General features: G+C 52.1%; 1 non-coding gene across 1 annotated transcript; it reads right to left on the bottom strand.

The window, feature by feature from the left end:
• Window positions 1-487: 487 nt before the first annotated feature.
• On the bottom strand, window positions 488-651 carry LOC137335042 (U1 spliceosomal RNA). Its single transcript, XR_010966317.1, has one exon. It is a non-coding gene; the product is annotated as a U1 spliceosomal RNA (small nuclear RNA).
• Between the last annotated feature and the right edge of the window lie 16,804 nt (window positions 652-17,455).

Genomic DNA, 17,455 nt, shown 5'->3' on the forward strand with positions numbered 1-17,455 from the left:
CTATATATGCTGTGCATTTACGGAATGCTACACTACTCACCTGACGAAGGAGGAAAGCTCCGAAAGCTTGTGATTTTAAAATAAAGCTGTTGGACTTTCACCTGGTGTTGTAAGATTCCTTACATGATAAATACAGTTCATGACACTCCAGGGTGCCTCATTGCACTTGCAATCAGTACAGATTACAGTTACATTACAGCAATTACAGTGATTACACATTCATTAGTAGGATTATTTTTTGGTTTCCAGTCCCTCGACCTAAGATGAGGAGAGTGTCCTCAACCGTGGCCTTTGCGGCGGCTGCATCTCAGCACCCGGTCCTGGAAACGCTTTAATATGTAAGGGTTGTTCGGTCGTTCACTGAAACACTCAGGGTCCGTGAAGAAGGCAGAGCGGCCAGCAAGTTGTTGGCATTGATCGGTCGGATCGACAGTGTTTGGAGCTGCGAAATTCGTAGCGAATGTTATTTCTGCCTTTAGTCAGGAGCCAGGGGAGAGCGCGAACGCAGTCCCCCACCACCACAAATTTTGCAGTCGAGTATCCCGCATTTGGGGACATCGCAGGCGTCAGCACACCCGAAGTGCAATGGGCTAGCCTCGTCCTGGGAGAACCTCCTTCGTGATCAAGGTCTCTCCCCTGCCAGGTAAGTATGCTCGAATATTGGCGCAGATCCCCATCCAACGGCAATCAATACTCTTTCACATTAGGGCAAGTAGGAATCTTAAACGCTCATTTTACATTTTTGTAAGAAATATTGACTGGAAATGTAAGAATCATTGTTTGTGCATCATTTCTTTGGTTAAATATGATCGTTTTTGAAGATTCAACTGCATTCGCTGCTTCATTTGCATATCACCCATAAAAGGAAAGAGCGCCCCCCATTCGCCGCATGGAACGGACCATTCCTGAATGCTTCTGCCCATTTCCAGCTCATCTCTTGTTTCTCCACTTGTCCCACTCCCACCCTCCTTGCCTTGCATCACCATCCCTCTTATCATTGAATCACTCCTGCCCTCCCACTCTATCTCAGACCTTTCCTTTTGTTCTTTCCTCCCCCATTTTGCCTGGCTCTGAAGTTGCTTAAAAACTGTTAAATCTTTTAACTTCTTCCACATCTGACGAAATGTCATCGACCTCAAACCATGTCATCGACCTCAAACCTTAACCCTGTTTTTTTTTCAAAAAATGTACTTTATTCATAAAATTTGCAGCAATACATCACATCACATTCCAAACGTACACAATACAGATTATACAATTTGCAGGTTACATCAAGTGCAGTTCAATGAACACATTGTACATAATTACAGTTCATCACACTCTGGGGTGTCTCATTGCAATACACTCAATACAGATTATTGATTACAGATTCATTACAGGTACATTACAGATTCATTACAGGTACATTACATCAATTTGAATTTGCACCGTACCCGGCAGGAAGATCTCTGATAGCCTGGCGCTACTCAGGGATACGATTGCCTACGTACAGGACAGGGGGGTGAACACCTGCCTGATCAGCCTGGACCAGGAGAAGGCCTTTGACAGAATATCCCACACGTACATGATGGACGTGCTCTCCAAAATGGGGTTTGGGGAGGGAATCCGCAATTGGATCCAACTGCTCTACACAAACATCAGTAGCGCAGTTTCAATCAACGGGTGGGAATCAGAAAGCTTTCCGATCAAATCTGGAGTCAGGCAGGGCTGTCCTCTCTCCTCCGTCTTGTTCGTGTGTTGCATCGAACCCTTTGCCGAGTCCATCAGGAGGGATGCGGGCATAAGAGGGGTGACGATCCCAGGCAGCGGAGGCACTCAGGTCAAGGCCTCCCTGTACATGGATGACGTCGCCGTCTTTTGCTCGGATCAGCTGTCGGTCCGCAGATTGATGAGCATCTGCGACCAGTTCGAACTGGCCTCGGGGGCCAGGGTAAATCGTAGCAAGAGTGAAGCCATGTTCTTTGGGAACTGGACCGACCGATCCTTTGTCCCCTTCACCGTCAGGTCGGATTACCTGAAGGTGCTGGGGATCTGGTTCGGGGGGGCCGGGGCGTGCACCAAAAACTGGGAGGAGCGCATCTCCAAGGTTAAGCAGAAACTGGGACTGTGGCATCAACGATCCCTCTCGATCGTGGGCAAGAACCTGGTCATCAGGTGCGAGGTGCTCTCGGTGTTGCTGTACGTGGCGCAGGTCTGGCCCATACCTCGCTCCTGCGCCGCGACAGTCACCCGAGCCATCTTCCACTTTGTCTGGAGATCAAAAATGGACCGTGTCCGCAGGGTCACGATGTACAAATCTCCAGAGAAAGGGGGGAAAGGCGTGCCCAAGGTGGCCCTCATCCTGATGGCCACCTTTGTGTGCGGCTGCATCAAGCTGTGCATAGACCCTCAGTACGCAAACACAAAGTGTCACTACGTGCTGAGGTTCTACCTGTCCCCGGTGTTGAGAAGGATGGGCCTGGCCACGCTGCCACGGAACGCTCCGTCCAGTTGGACCGTTCCGCCCCACCTGTCCTTCGTGGAAAGGTTTGTGCAGGAAAACACCCTTGACCACAAGGCAATCAGCAAGTGGTCCGCATGTAACGTCCTCGAGACCCTGCGGGAAAAGGAGATGGTGGATCCTGTCGGTTGGTTCCCCGAGCAGACTGTCAATGTCATTTGGCAGAACGCCTCATCGCCAGAGCTTTCAAACAAGCACCAAGACCTAGCTTGGCTGGTGGTGAGAAGGGCCCTTCCCGTCAGATCCTTCATGTACTCCCGGACTCTCAGCGCCACCGCGCGCTGTCCCAGAGGAGGCTGCGGTGGAGACGAGACCGTCACCCATCTCCTTATGGAATGTGCCTTTGCAAAGAAGGTCTGGAGAGAGATGCAGTGGTATCTGTCCAGGTTCGTCCCGAGCAGTTCCGTAACACAGGTTTCTGTGCTCTACGGGCTGTTCCGGGGGACGCACACTGAGACGGACATCGGCTGCTGCTGGAAGACCATCAACTCGGTGAAAGACGCCCTTTGGTCTGCCCGAAACTTGCTGGTCTTCCAGCACAAGGAGCTGTCCTCGACCGAGTGTTGCAGACTGGCACATTCCAAGGTCCAGGACTACGTGCTGAGGGATGCACTGAGGATGGGTGCGGCCGCCGCAAAGGCCCTGTGGGGAAAGGCAACCGTTTAGAGCCTTCCCGCCATTGTATACCGAGGGGCTGCAATCAGGGAAAAACCCCCTCGGGCAGAATGTAAAATTCTAACTGATGTAATGTACCCGTAATGAATCTGAAATGAATCTGTAAGCAATAATCTGTGTTGAGTATGATGCAATGAGACACCCTAGAGTGTCATGAACTGTAATTATGTCCAATGTGTTCATTGAACTGTACTTGACGTAACCTGCAAATTGTATAATCTGTATTGTGTACGTTTGGAATGTGATGTGACAACTGTATTGTATGTACTGCTGCAAATTTTATGAATAAAGTATATTTTTGGAAAAAAAAAACAAAACATCAATTTGAATTTTACATTCTGCCCGAGGGGGTTTTTAAGGGCACAAGAAATAGGAGCAGGAGTAGGCCGTACGGCCCCTCGAGCCTGCTCCGCCATTCAATAAGATCATAGAATCATAGAATCATAGAAGTTACAACATGGAAACAGGCCCTTCGGCCCAACATGTCCATGTCGCCCAGTTTATACCACTAAGCTAGTCCCAATTGCCTGCACTTGGCCCATATCCCTCGATACCCATCTTACCCATGTAACTGTCCAAATGCTTTTTAAAAGACAAAATTGTACCCGCCTCTACTACTGCCTCTGGCAGCTCGTTCCAGACACTCACCACCCTTTGAGTGAAAAAATTGCCCCTCTGGATCCTTTTGTATCTCTCCCCTCTCACCTTAAATCTGTGCCCCCTCGTTATAGACTCCCCTACCTTTGGGAAAAGATTTTGACTATCGACCTTATCTATGCCCCTCATTATTTTATAGACTTCTATAAGATCACCCCTTAACCTCCTACTCTCCAGGGAATAAAGTCCCAGTCTGTCTAACCTCTCCCTGTAAGTCAAACCATCAAGTCCCGGTAGCATCCTAGTAAATCTTTTCTGCACTCTTTCTAGTTTAATAATATCCTTTCTATAATAGGGTGACCAGAACTGTACACAGTACTCCAAGTGTGGCCTCACCAATGCCCTGTACAACTTCAACAAGACATCCCAACTCCTGCATTCAATGTTCTGACCAATGAAACCAAGCATGCTGAATGCCTTCTTCACCACCCTATCCACCTGTGACTCCACTTTCAAGGAGCTATGAATCTGTACTCCTAGATCTCTTTGTTCTATAACTCTCCCCAACGCCCGACCATTAACGGAGTAGGTCCTGGCCCGATTCGATCTACCAAAATGCATCACCTCACATTTATCTAAATTAAACTCCATCTGCCATTCATCGGCCCACTGGCCCAATTTATCAAGATCCTGTTGCAATCCTAGATAACCTTCTTCACTGTCCACAATGCCACCAATCTTGGTGTCATCTGCAAACTTACTAACCATGCCTCCTAAATTCTCATCCAAATCATTAATATAAATAACAAATAACAGCGGACCCAGCACCGATCCCTGAGGCACACCGCTGGACACAGGCATCCAGTTTGAAAAACAACCCTCGACAACCACCCTCTGTCTTCTGTCGTCAAGCCAATTTTGTATCCAATTGGCTACCTCACCTTGGATCCCATGAGATTTAACCTTATGTAACAACCTACCATGCGGTACCTTGTCAAATGCTTTGCTGAAGTCCATGTAGACCACGTCTACTGCACAGCCCTCATCTATCTTCTTGGTTACCCCTTCAAAAAACTCAATCAAATTCGTGAGACATGATTTTCCTCTCACAAAACCATGCTGACTGTTCCTAATTAGTCCCTGCCTCTCCAAATGCCTGTAGATCCTGTCCCTCAGAATACCCTCTAACAACTTACCCACTACAGATGTCAGGCTCACTGGTCTGTAGTTCCCAGGCTTTTCCCTGCCGCCCTTCTTAAACAAAGGCACAACATTTGCTACCCTCCAATCTTCAGGCACCTCACCTGTAGCGGTGGATGATTCAAATATCTCTGCTAGGGGACCCGCAATTTCCTCCCTAACCTCCCATAACGTCCTGGGATACATTTCATCAGGTCCCGGAGATTTATCTACCTTGATGCGCGTTAAGACTTCCAGCACCTCCCTCTCTGTAATATGTACACTCCTCAAGACATCACTATTTATTTCCCCAAGTTCCCTAACATCCATGCCTTTCTCAACCGTAAATACCGATGTGAAATATTCATTCAGGATCTCACCCATCTCTTGTGGTTCCGCACATAGATGACCTTGTTGATCCTTAAGAGGCCCTACTCTCTCCCTAGTTACCCTTTTGCCCTTTATGTATTTGTAGAAGCTCTTTGGATTCACCTTTGCCTGATCTGCCAAAGCAATCTCATATCCCCTTTTTGCCCTCCTGATTTCTCTCTTAACTCTACTCCGGCAATCTCTATACTCTTCAAGGGATCCACTTGATCCCAGCTGCCTATGCATGTCATATGCCTCCTTCTTATTTTTGACTAGTGCCTCAATCTCCCGAGTCATCCAAGGTTCCCTACTTCTACCAGCCTTGCCCTTCACTTTATAAGGAATGTGCTTACACTGAACCCTGGTTAACACACTTTTGAAAGCCTCCCACTTACCAGACGTCCCTTTGCCTGCCAACAGACTCTCCCAATCAACTTCTGAAAGTTCCTGTCTAATACCATCAAAATTGGCCTTTCCCCAATTTAGAATTTTAACTTTTGGGCCAGACCTATCCTTCTCCATAGCTATCTTAAATCTAATGGAATTATGATCACTGGTCCCAAAGTGATCCCTCACTAACACTTCTGTCACCTGCCCTTCCTTATTTCCCAAGAGGAGGTCAAGTTTTGCCCCCTCTCTAGTCGGGCCATCCACATACTGAATGAGAAATTCCTCCTGAATACACTCAACAAATTTCTCTCCATCCAAGCCCCTAATGCTATGGCTGTCCCAGTCAATGTTGGGAAAGTTAAAGTCCCCTACTATTACCACCCTATTTTTCTTGCAGCTGTCTGTAATCTCCTTACATATTTGCTCCTCAATTTCCCGTTGACTATTTGGGGGTCTGTAGTACAATCCTATCAAAGTGATCTCTCCCTTCTTATTTTTCAGTTCTACCCATATGGACTCAGTGGGCGAACCCTCGGATATATCCCCTCTCACTACTGCCGTGATGTTCTCCCTAATCAAGAACGCAACTCCCCCTCCTCTCTTACCTCCTGCTCTATCTTTCCTATAGCATCTGTACCCTGGAACATTGAGCTGCCAGTCCTGCCCCTCCCTTAGCCATGTTTCAGTAATAGCTATAACATCCCAGTCCCATGTACCCATCCATGCCCTGAGTTCATCTGCCTTGCCCATCAGACTTCTTGCATTGAAATAAATGCAGTTTAATCTAGTCTTCCCTTGGTCTTTGCCCTGCTTTCTCAGACCATCTGTCCGGTCATGTTCTGTACACTCTCCCTTACTGCCTTTTGTTTCTGTCACCACTTTATTTCCCACTGACTTCCTGCATCGGTTCCCATCCCCCTGCCACATTAGTTTAAACCCTCCCCAACAGCACTAGCAAACACTCCCCCTAGGACATTGGTTCCAGTCCTGCCCAGATGCAGACCGTCCAATTTGTACTGGTCCCACCTCCCCCAGAACCGGTTCCAATGTCCCAGGAATTTGAATCCCTCCCTCTTGCACCATCTCTCAAGCCACGTATTCATCTTAGCTATCCTGTCATTCCTACTCTGACTAGCCCGTGGCACTGGTAGCAATCCTGAGATTACTACCCTTGAGGTCCTACTCTTTAGTTTAACTCCTAACTCCCTAAATTCAGCTTGTAGGACCTCATCCTGTTTTTTACCTATATCGTTGGTGCCTATATGCACCACGACAACTGGCTGTTCACCCTCCCCCTCCAGAATGGCTGATCTTCGACCTCAACTCCACTTTCCCACCCTGTCCCCATATCCCTTGATTCCCTGAGTGTCCACAGATGCTGGTTGACTGAATATTTCCAGTATTTTCTGTTTTTATTCCTGAAGCTGAACTCACTGTTACTGTGCATATGCGGAATTCTTTTTATTTCAAAAATGTACTTTATTCATAACATTTGTGAAGGTACATACAGTACAATCCAAATAATACAATTACAGATCATATATGATAAACACAGTTCATGACACTCTAGGGTGCCTCATTGCACTTACAATCATTACAGATTACGGTTACATTACATCGCCGTCTTTTGCTCGGATCAGCTGTCGGTCTGCAGACTGATGAGCATCTGTGACCTGTTCAAACTGGCCTCAGGGGCCAGGGTAAATCCGACCAAGAGCGAGGCCGTGTTCTTTGGGAACTGGACCGACCCTTTGTCCCCTTCACCGTCAGGTCGGATTACCTGAAGGTGCTGGGGATCTGGTTCGGGGGGGCCGGGGTGTGCACCAAAAACTGGAAGGCGCAGATTGCCAAGGCCAAGCAGAAAATGGGACTGTGGGATCGACGATCCCTCTCGATCGTGGGCAAGAACCTGGTCATCAGGTGCGAGGTGCTCTCGGTGTTGCTGTACGTGGCGCAGGTCTGGCCCATACCTCGCTCCTGCGCCGCGACAGTCACCCGAGCCATCTTCCACTTTATCTGGAGATCACAAATGGACCGTGTCCACAGGGTCACGATGTACAAATCTCCAGAGAAAGGGGGGAAAGGCGTGCCCAACGTGGCCCTCATCCTGATGGCCACCTTTGTGTGCGGCTGCATCAAGCTGTGCATAGACCCTCAGTACGCAAACACAAAGTGTCACTACGTGCTGAGGTTCTACCTGTCCCCGGTGTTGAGAAGGATGGGCCCGGCCACGCTGCCACGGAACGCTCCGTCCAGTTGGACCGTTCCGCCCCACCTGTCCTTCGTGGAAAGGTTTGTGCAGGAAAACACCTTTGACCACAAGGCGATCAGCAAGTGGTCCGCATGTAACGTCCTCGAGACCCTGCGGGAAAAGGAGATGGTGGATCCTGTCGGTTGGTTCCCCGAGCAGACTGTCAATGTCATTTGGCAGAACGCCTCATCGCCAGAGCTTTCAAACAAGCACCAAGACCTAGCTTGGCTGGTGGTGAGAAGGGCCCTTCCCGTCAGATCCTTCATGTACTCCCGGACTCTCAGCGCCACCGCGCGCTGTCCCAGAGGAGGCTGCGGTGGAGACGAGACCGTCACCCATCTCCTTCTGGAATGTGCCTTTGCAAAGAAGGTCTGGGGAGCAATGCAGTGGTATCATTACAGTCATTACACATTCATCCTGAGGATTTTTTTGGGCTCCAGCCCCTCGGTGTACGGTGCCGGGAGGGCCCCAAACTGTGGCCTTTCCCCATTTAGCCTTTGCAGCCGCTGCACAAAGCTTCAGTGCGGCCCTTAGCACCTCGTGCTGGAAATGCTTTAATAACAAGGGCCAGATTTTGGTGAAAAAATAACGCGACCTGAATGATACAAGCCGTTATTAATGGGCTAAAAAAAGGGTGTGCGGTAAACCCAGCAACTACAGGCCAGTCAGTTTAATCTCGGTGATGGGGAAGCTTTTAGAAACAATAATCCGGGGCAAAATTAACAGTCACTTGGACAAGTGTGGATTAATAAAGGAAAGGCAGCATGGATTTGATAAAGGCAAATCGTGTTTAACTCACTTCATTGAGTTTTTGGATGAGGTAACAGAGAGGTTTGATGAGGGCAATGCGGTTGATGTTGTGTATATGGACTTCCAAAAAGCATTTGATAAAGTGCCACATAATAGGCTGGTCAGCACAATTGAAGCCCATGGAAGGTGAGGTGAGAGTGACTTCCCTTGACATCAAGGCAGCATTTGACCGAGTGTGGCACCAAGGAGCCCGAGTAAAATTGAAGTCAATGGGTATCAGGGGGAAAACTCTCCAGTGGCTGGAGTCATACCAAGCACAAAGGAAGATGGTAGTGGTTGTTGGAGGCCAATCATCTCAGCCCCAGGACATTGCTGCAGGAGTTCCTCAGGGCAGTGTCCTAGGCCCAACCATCTTCAGCTGCTTCATCAATGACCTTCCCTCCATCATAAGGTCAGAAATGGGGATGTTCGCTGATGATTTCACAGCGTTCAGCTCCATTCGCAACCCCTCAGATAATGAAGCAGTCCGAGCCCGCATGCAGCAAGACGTGGACAACATCCAGGCTTGGGCTGATAAGTGGCAAGTAACATTCACGTCAGACAAGTGCCAGGCAATGACCATCTCCAACAAGAGAGAGCCTAACCACCTCCCCTTGACATTCAACAGCATTACCATTGCCGAATCCACCACCATCAACATCCTGGGGGTCACCATTGACCAGAAACTTAACTGGACCAGCCATATAAATACTGTGGCTACAAGAGCAGGTCAGAGGCTGGGTATTCTGCGGCGAGTGACTCACCTCCTGACTCCCCAAAGCCTTTCCACCATCTACAAGGCACAAGTCAGGAGTGTGATGGAATACTCTCCACTTGCTTGGATGAGTGCAGCTCCAACAACACTCAAGAAGCTCGACACCATCCAGGACAAAGCAGCTCGCTTGATTGGCACCCCATCCACCACCCTAAACATTCACTCCCTTCACCACCGGCGCACAGTGGCTGCAGTGTGTACCATCCACAGGATGCACTGCAGCAACTCGTCAAGGCTTCTTTGACAGCACCTCCCAAACCCGCGACCTCTACCACCTAGAAGGACAAGAGCAGCAGGCACATGGGAACAACACCACCTGCACGTTCCCCTCCGAGTCACACACCATCCCGACTTGGAAATATATCGCCGTTCCTTCATCATCGCCGGGTCAAAATCCTGGAACTCCCTTCCTAACAGCACTGTGGGAGAACCATCACCACACGGACTGCAGCGGTTCAAGAAGGCGGCTCACCACCACCTTCTCAAGGGCAATTCAGGATGGGCAATAAATGCCGGCCTCACCAGCAACGCCCACATCCCATGAACGAATAATAAAAAAGGGGCAGTGGCAGCATGGATACAAAATTGGCTAAGTGACAGGAAACAGAGAGTATTGGTGAACAGTTGCTTTTCGGACTGGAGGAAGGTGTACAGTGGTGTTTAAAATATATATCAGTGGTGTTCATTAATGTATATCAAGAAATGCACTGCTTTTTTTGCTATATATTAATGACTTGGACTTGGGTGTACAGGGCACAATTTCAAAATTTGCAGATGACACAAAACTTGGAAGTGCAATAAACAGCGAGGAGGATAGTGATGGACTTCAAGAGGATATAGACAGGCTGGTGGAATGGGCGGACACGTGGCAGATGAAATTTAATGCAGAAAAATGCAAAGTGATACATTTTGGCAGGAGGAATGAGGCAATATAAACTAGAGGGCATAACTCTAAAAGGGGTACAGGAACAGAGAGACCTGGGGGTATATGTGCACAAATCATTGAAGGTGGCAGGACAGGTTGAGAAAGTGGTTTAAAAAAGCATACAGGATCCTGGGCTTTATAAATAGAGGCATAGAGTACAGAAGCAAGGAAGTCATGTTGAACCTTTATAAAACACTGGTTCGACCACAACTGGAGTATTGTGTCCAGTTCTGGGCACTGCACTTTAGGACGGATGTGAAGGCCTTGGAGAGGGTGCAGAAGAGATTTACTAGAATGATTCCAGGGATGAGGGACTTTAGTTACGTGGATAGACTGGAGAAGCTGGGCTTGATGTCCTCAGAGGATAGAAGGTCGAGAGGAGATTTGATCGAAGTGTTTAAGAACATGAGGGGTTTCGATAAAGTAAATAAAGAGAAACTGTTCCCATTGGTGGAAGGGTCGAGAACCAGAGGACCCAGATTTAAGGTGATTGGCAAAAGAACTAAAGGCGACATGAGGAAAAACTTTTTTATGCAACGACTAGTTATTATCTGGAATGTGCTGCCTGAAAGGTGGTGGAGGCAGATTCAATCGTGGCTTTCAAAAAGGAATGGATAAATATTTGAAGAGAAAAAATTTGCAGGGCTACAGGGAAAGAGCGGGGGAATGGGACTTACTGGATTGCTCTTACAAAGAGCCGGCACAGGCTCGATGGGCTGAATGGCCTCCTTCGGTGTTGCAAGCATTGTACGATTCTACAATCGGACAGCAACCTGTGGTGAGGAAGAGATTCCCCGTGATTGTGAAGTTGCTGGCTGATTCGTGCCACTCCGCTGTTAGCTTCGTGGACACGGCATCTCACCCTCAGCCTCCAGACACTGGAAATATTTCTCTGCTATTTGTTCCTTCGCTAATCCCCCACCACATCCTCCTTTCCCTCTCACACAGGGCCAGTCTATATGGAGCATCCCTCGTGCCACGCTGCCTAAGCTAAAACCACAGGACAGCATTGAACTGGGGCCTTCCTGCTTTGTCCGACTCAACCGCAGACTGAACTTGCTGAGGCCTCTGCTCCTTTTAAAGCAACGGACACAGAGTTTCAGTCAAATATTAACTGTGAGTGGAACTGCTCCATCTTTTGGATATTGGTGGAACTGAAGCTCTGAATTGCATGTAAAAAATAAAGGGACAATTTTATAAAAGCACCTTTAATTTGAATGGATTGGAAGTTGTGGGAAGCACAGGCCCAAGTTGCTGAAATGCGCTCCCGGTGGGTGAAATTCCACACTGGGAGCACAAAAACTCAGTAATCCATTGGTTGTAAACAACAACAGCTTGCTTTTATATAGTGCCAGAGTGGTCTGGGGAAAGGTTAGGGCGATGGAACGGAGTGGGTCGTGCTTTGAGAGTGAAACAGGTACCAGAGGCTAAATGTTGGGAGAAACAGTCGCTAAGACTGCCTTCTCATTTAGCCTGACTGTTTGCAATTAACAAATACAAATGGTGAAATAATGCTGAATTACAGGAGAAAAAACACCAAAATATAACAACCCCTCATCAGAACTATTGGTGGAAAGTGAAAATTGGAGAAAGATTTTGTGTAAAAAGATTGGAAACACGAGGGATGGGGGGGATGATACGGGAGAGAGAGAACGAGAAAAGGAGAGCAGGAAAAGTAGAGAAAGATAAATGGAGAAAGAGAAATAGAGGATTGAGAGAGACAGAGAGTTTAGCGATACAGGGACTCTCACATCACCCCACAATACATTCTTAATACCTATGCAGTGAAACAGAGAGATTCTTTTTTTAAAGTGCAATATATCAGCTTTATTCTTAGTAATAATTCAGACAAACTTACACACATGCTGGAAAGATCTGTTCTACATTTTGAATCTCTCCCCACAGGGAGGTGCACTATTCCCAGAGACACTGCAATACTGGGTCGATACATGGAGTGGACGCAGAAAGCCCGTATTCCATCTCCCTGTTCCAAGAATCAATTTAATATCAGGTCCCCAGAGACATGCTTTTTTTTGCAGAAATATGCGTTGTTCATACAATTTGTAATGATACATACAGTTGCCGTATCACATTTCAAACACGGACAATACAGATTATACAGTTTGCAAGATACGTACAGTTCAAATATGATTCAAACAATACATCGAACATGATAATTACAGTTCATGACACTCTAGGGTGCCTCATTGCATTACAATCAATACAGCTTATTGATTACAGATACATTACAGGTACATTACACTTCATTACATTCATTTATTGTTTTACATTCTGCCCGGGGTGGGGGGTTTTCCCTGATTTCAGCCCCTCGGTATACAATGGCGGGAAGGCTCTAAGCTGTAGCCTTTCCCCACAGAGCCTTTGCGGCGGCCGCACCCATCCTCAGTGCGTCCCTGAGCACGTAGTCCTGGACCTTGGAACGTGCCAGTCTGCAACACTCGGTCGAGGACAGCTCCTTGTGGCCGACACACCCGGTCGCTCCTTCTCACCCCTACCCTGGCCTCGTCCTCCCACATGATCGGTGGGAGACCACAGCTCGCCAACGAGGACACCTGACCTGTGCTGTCTTTCACCTTCTCTCCTCTCTAGGAGTATATAACTTGCACTGATTGATGTGCAGCCATCTCGTCCTCCTGGGGAGCTTCACTGCATTAACCCTGGGGCTAGCCTTATCTACCATGTTAAATGGCCCCATGTACAGTGGTTCGAACGTCCCTCCGCGGGCGTAGTTACAGACCATCACCTGGTCCCCGACCTTCCATTCCTGGCAGCGCTGTGGCTCCAGCAGTAACTGATTCTGCCTGTGCTGTGTCCCTATATTACCCCAGCTTGCAGGTAAATCGCCCGCAGCATCTCGTGAAGATTATAAACCGGTCTCGCTTCACTTTCCTGAGCTGCGTCTCATTCAAGCCTGGCGCTAACAAATGCGTGGGGGGACCTCATCTCTCTCCCCGTCATTAACTGGCGTGGGGAATACCCGGTGCTCCGGGACGGGCTGGCCCGACCCCCATGAGGATCGTAGGAAGGGCCTCATCCCACCGCTTGGGAAAAGCACCAATCTCCTTCCTTAATCTCTCCTTCAGGGTCCGGTTCATGCGTTCCACAATTCCCAATGACTGGGGATTGTGGGACACATGCCACTTCCCCTGTATCCCCAAAAGCCGAAGCCTGGCCTGCATTCCCCTTCCGGTAAATGGCTCCCCTGGTCAGACTCCACCACATGTGGCAACTCCACCGGGAGAACACCTCCCTCACCAGCAACCTCGTGGTTACTAATGCTGTGGCCGACCTGCAGGGGAACGCTTCCACCCACTTCGAAAACACATCTACCACCACTAGACAATGCCTGTGCCCCGACCTCGTGGTCGGCAGCGGCCCAATGTAATCGATTTCCAGGGACCGCCATGGCCCCTCTACCCTTCTAACATGGCCCAGAATTGCCTTCCTTCGCTGGGGATCGGGGTTGTTCGCCGCGCACACCAAACAGTGCGTGCAGAACTCCCGAACGTCCCCTCTGAGTTGAGGCCACCACCCGGCCTCTTCTACCCACTTCCACGTTGTCTCTGGCCCGGGGTGCCCTGCTCCTGGTCCCCCGTGTGCCAGCTGGAGGAAATCCTCCCGGTGCTGCTCTGGGACCACCCATTTGTCCCCCTTAAACAGCATTCCTTGCTCCAACGTTACATCGGCCGCTCCATACGGCCCTTGTACATTCTTTCCTTCTTTCAACCCCCCTATGATCGCCTTGATCTCGGGGTCCTGCTCCTGCACCCGGTGCAGGTCTGGGGCTAACACTACCCCGTGTCCCTCCTTTGTCTCGAATCGCCCCTACTGGGCCTATCGGATAGGGGTCCCATACTTCTCCCTCTCTGGCCCCCTTCTTGGCCAGCTCATCTGCCCTAGAATTCCCCTTCCATCCGGGCTCATTCTTTGAGTGGGTCTTAACCTTATGGATATAAAACCCTTCCTTCCCCTCAACGACGCTCAGGATTCTCCTTAATAATGGTGCTGTTACTGGGGGCTTCCCATCCGCCGCTCTGAAACCACGGCCACTCCAGATCGCCAGATACTCAGTACACGAGTTACACGTGAACATCGAGTCTGACCAAATGGTGTAAGGAGGGGGAAACAGCGCAGGGTGCGTCACCACGCACGCTACCGCCACGAGTTCGGCTTGTTGGGTGCTCAACTTTGGCGGGAGTTTAATCGCCCTTTCCACCTGGTTCTCAGGGTCAACCTGTGAGTCTCTCGCCCTTCACCACCAAACTGGACCCATCAAGTAAAGGAGAGGCAGAAAGATTTAGTAAGGGAGTTCAACTAGCATGGGCGCATGGAAGTGATTCGAGGGGCCAGCAGTTGAGTGGCAAGGGGAAATTAAGGAAGCAGGAGGTGGATCCCCTGGAAGACATGGATATGGAGAAGGCCTGGGAGAAGATTGGATGAAACTGCAGTGAGTGGGGGGCTGGGGAAGGGCCAGGACAGAAGAGGCAAAGCAATAGTGTCAAGTGGGAGCAAGAATCAAGTGAGGCATGGTGCTAGAATAGGGGTTGGTGAAAAGGGACATTAGTGGATGGGGAGAAGAAAAGGAGAGAGCAGGGCAGGACCTGGAAAAGGCTGGAAAAAGATGGCAGTCAGGGGCATGGGATCCATGCAGCAGGCAAAGCGCAAGGAGTGGGGGGAGTGTGAAAGGAAATCCGAGGTAACATGGACTCGAGTCAGAGAGTTGGAAATTGGAAGGACGGGTCATTAGCACTGGACCTGCGACAAAAGTGGAAGCCAATATCTGAGGGCCTGTCCTGAGGGGAGAAGGAATCTCCAGGCAACTGGCTGTGGTGCAGTGAGGTCCAATTCAGAAACCAGCAATGGGAATAAAGACGTAGTGAAGACCTAGTGTCCAGAAGGGGCTTGAAGTCCAGTTCCGGAACCAGTGAAGGGCTGATAATTGACCCTGTGGATATCAGAGGAGCAAAATACAGACCAAGACTCAGTGGAGGAGCAGAGGATGATCCAGAGAACCAGTAGAGGAGTGAAGTTTGACCCAGGAGACCAGGGGAGCAAATTAGTTTCATCCAGGAAGCTGCGGAGGAGAAGGATGGATCCCTAGTAAAGCAGGGGTGCAGTGAGGGCGGGGATGAGTGGGGAGAGCGGGGGTGAGGACGAGGAGAGCGGGGGATGAGTGAGGGGAGAGCGGGAGGTAGTGCGGGGGTGAGTGCGGGGAGAGCGGGGGGAAGGACGGGGGGAGCGGGGGGGAGGACGGGGGGAGCGGGGGGGAGGACGGGGGGAGCGGGGGAGAGCGTGTGGGGAGGGCGGGGGGGAGGACGGGGGGAGCGAGGGGGAGAGCAGGGGAGAGCGGGGGGGAGGGCGGGGGGAGTGCTGGGAGAGCGGGGGGGAGGACGGGGAGAGCGGGGGGGAGTGCGGGGAGAGCGGGGGGGAGTGCGGGGAGAGCGGGGGGGGAGTGCGGGGAGAGCGGGGGGGAGAGCAGGGGGTAGGACGGGGAGAGCGGGGGGAAGGGGGGGGGGGGAGTGTTGGGGGGAGAGCGGGGGTGGGGGGGAGAGTGGGGGTGGGGGGGAGAGTGGGGGTGGGGGGAGAGTGGGGGTGGGGGGAGAGTGGGGGTGGGGGGAGAGTCGGGGGAGAGTGGCGGGTGGGGGGAGAGTGGGGGTGGGGGGAGAGTCGGGGGTGGGGGGAGAGTGGGGGTGGGGGGAGAGTGGGGGTGGGGGGAGAGTCGGGGGGAGAGTCGGGGTGGGGGGAGAGTCGGGGTGGGGGGGAGAGTGGGGGTGGGGGGAGAGTGGGGGTGGGGGGAGAGTCGGGGGAGAGTGGCGGGTGGGGGGAGAGTGGGGGTGGGGGGAGAGTCGGGGGTGGGGGGAGAGTGGGGGTGGGGGGAGAGTCGGGGGTGGGGGGAGAGTGGGGGTGGGGGGAGAGTGGGGGTGGGGGGAGAGTGGGGGTGGGGGGAGAGTCGGGGGAGAGTGGCGGGTGGGGGGAGAGTGGGGGTGGGGGGGAGAGTGGGGGTGGGGGGAGAGTGGGGGTGGGGGGAGAGTGGGGGTGGGGGGAGAGTCGGGGGTGGGGGGAGAGTGGGGGTGGGGGGAGAGTGGGGGTGGGGGGAGAGTCGGGGGTGGGGGGAGAGTCGGGGGTGGGGGGAGAGTCGGGGGTGGGGGGAGAGTCGGGGGTGGGGGGAGAGTCGGGGGGAGAGTGGGGGTGGGGGGAGAGTGGGGGGGAGAGTGGGGGGAGAGTGGGGGTGGGGGGAGAGTGGGGGTGGGGGGAGAGTCGGGGGAGAGTGGGGGGAGAGTGGGGGGAGAGTGGGGGTGGGGGGAGAGTGGGGGTGGGGGAGAGTGGGGGTGGGGGAGAGTGGGGGTGGGGGGAGAGTCGGGGGTGGGGGGAGAGTGGGGGTGGGGGGAGAGTCGGGAGAGTGGGGGTGGGGGGAGAGTGGGGGTGGGGGGAGAGTGGGGGTGGGGGGAGAGTGGGGGTGGGGGGAGAGTGGGGGTGGGGGGAGAGTCGGGGGTGGGGGGAGAGTCGGGGGTGGGGGGAGAGTCGGGGGTGGGGGGAGAGTGGGGGTGGGGGGGAGAGTCGGGGGGAGAGTGGGGGTGGGGGGAGAGTCGGGGGTGGGGGGAGAGTGGGGGTGGGGGGAGAGTGGGGGGGAGAGTCGGGGGGAGAGTGGGGGTGGGGGGAGAGTGGGGGTGGGGGGAGAGTGGGGGTGGGGGGAAAGTGGGGGGTGGGGGGAGAGTGGGGGGTGGGGGGAGAGTGGGGGTGGGGGGAGAGTGGGGGTGGGGGGAGAGTCGGGGGTGGGGGGAGAGTGGGGGTGGGGGGAGAGTGGGGGTGGGGGGAGAGTCGGGGGTGGGGGGAGAGTGGGGGTGGGGGGAGAGTGGGGGTGGGGGGAGAGTGGGGGTGGGGGGAGAGTCGGGGGGAGAGTGGGGTGGGGGGAGAGTGGGGGGTGGGGGGAGAGTGGGGGTGGGGGGAGAGTGGGGGTGGGGGGAGAGTGGGGGGTGGGGGGAA

The sequence above is a fragment of the Heptranchias perlo genome, chromosome 18 (genome assembly GCF_035084215.1).
Source record: "Heptranchias perlo isolate sHepPer1 chromosome 18, sHepPer1.hap1, whole genome shotgun sequence".
Lineage (NCBI taxonomy): Eukaryota > Metazoa > Chordata > Chondrichthyes > Hexanchiformes > Hexanchidae > Heptranchias > Heptranchias perlo.